Genomic DNA, 2,122 nt, shown 5'->3' on the forward strand with positions numbered 1-2,122 from the left:
ACATAGAAAACTTTGAAGAACTTCTGAAAAATAGAAATAAGTTGGACAAAACTAACAGAGGAAGCAATCTATGTTTTGAAAAATCCATATATCAACACCAACTAAAGAGAACTCAGTTGACCGATTTTCCCAACTGAGTACCAGAAAACCTGGAAGTTTTGAGCAAGAGAGACTACGATATTGTTTGAAGGGAGTTGCTAAAGAAACTGCAGTGTCTGACAGTAATGAGGAAGATTTCATTAGGCAATGAAGAAAAGACCATGTTTGTTGTAAAGTGTCAAAGAACATGACTGATTTATGTTCATATTTTATGTTTTGTCGAAAGTAGAACTTGTAAGCCATGACATTAGATTTTTTGTTTGTTTGTTTGAGAGGTTTTCACTATAGGGCGCGTGCGCTTGCCAGACAGACAGAGAGAGACATAGAGACAGAAAGCAAGAAATCACCCCCCAGGGGGGATGGTCACGCCGCAATCCCTTCTCCTCCATTCTCCCCTTGGGATCTTGGGCACGCACGCACACGCGCCTGGCGTGAGTTTTAAGCCACTGGGTCCGGGACGTGAACCGCGGTCGACTATGTGGGAGTCCAGCGACATAGCCATTATGCTAACTGCTGGTTCCCTAGATATTTAAGTTGAGAAAAAAAAAATTTAAGTTGAGAAAATTTCTAAGAAAATGTTGATGGTATGGATGTGGCTTCTGTCGACTGCCTACAGGAAAATGTAAGAAGAGAGAAATGATTTAAAGATGGAATTATTAATCAAGAAGGAAGCAGGCTGTAAATATTTGGAAAATTCTCAGCCTATCCATAGTGAGAAAAATGGGGAAAAAACTGGGAGGGAACAAGAGTATGGCCAAGTGACTGATAAGGAGATTCGTAGGGTTTGGCCATCTTAATGGAAGACAGGTATTGTTTATTAAGATAACAGGACTAGCTATGGTGGTGCAGCAGTAATGCAGTTTCGGCCGTACTGAATCCATATGGAAGATGGGAGCTTGGTTCCCTGTCAACTGTATGTGATGGACCTGCATGTACCTGTGATTAAGGAGGCTGCAGGGCGTGGAGGGAGAGAATCGTGGCTTGAGACTCTGTTGAGGCTATTTCTGTCTCTCTCTCTCTCTCATATGAGAGAGTAAATAAATAAGCTTTAAAAAGAGAGAGAATGGAGAGACTAGTCAGCTATTTAAACAGAAGTCAGAACATATTTTCAAGACCATGGAAGAATGGCCCAGAAGATATTTTAGAGATCCCATCACAGGCCCAGAGTGCTAGAACCTGGAGTCCAAATAGTGTCAAGAGAGGTGTCCCTGCTGCTCATGGCTACCTCACATCGCAGGCTCTGCTCACCACACCTGGTTGTCACGTTCCACAGCGGCTGCAGGTATATTAGGAGCTGCATCCGGTAAAGTTGTGGGACATGGTTCCCTCCGCCTATATTTCAAGGATGCCCCAGAAAACTGCCTCTGAGATCACAGATGAGGAAGTTGCCTGTGCTTGATTCCAGCAGGCATGCAACTGCTGGGGAGCTCCGGACTGGGTTGTACCCAGCAAATCCGTAGGGAAGGTGTCACCCAAAGCTCTGGGGGCAGAACCACTGTCTCAGTGGTTTGGAAAGGCAGGACCTTTGCCCCAGTGGAACTGGAGGGTGAAGTATGAAGTAAAAAAAAGATGCTTCTTTTTTCCGCCACCGGTGGGGGCACAGGCAGTAGGATGCTGCTGTATGATGTTGAAACCATGTGAGAGGTCTAGGTTCAAATCTTGGCTTGACTTGAACTCACTAGGCATGCCTCCAGTGCCTGTGACCCTGGCTGGCTAAGAGGCTGCGGGGAGGTCTGTGACAGAGCGAAGCTGTACCAAGACTACTTCTTTCTCCATGAAATAAATAAGTAAATAATAGCATTTTAAAAAATGATTTTTGTGGGGACCAGCAGTTGGCGTAATGGCTATGTCGCTGGACTCCTATGTAGCCGACTGTGGTTCGAGTCTCGGACTTGGTGGCTTAAACTCATGCCGGGCGCGTGTGCGTGTGTGCCCAAGATCCTGAGAGGAGAATGGAGAAGGGATTGTGGTGTGGCCATCCCCCCCGGGGGGCGATTTCTCACTTTCTGTCTTTCTGTCTCTC

This window comes from Tupaia chinensis, unplaced genomic scaffold (genome assembly GCF_000334495.1).
Source record: "Tupaia chinensis unplaced genomic scaffold, TupChi_1.0 Scaffold143789_1, whole genome shotgun sequence".
In the NCBI taxonomy this organism is placed as follows: Eukaryota; Metazoa; Chordata; class Mammalia; order Scandentia; family Tupaiidae; genus Tupaia; species Tupaia belangeri.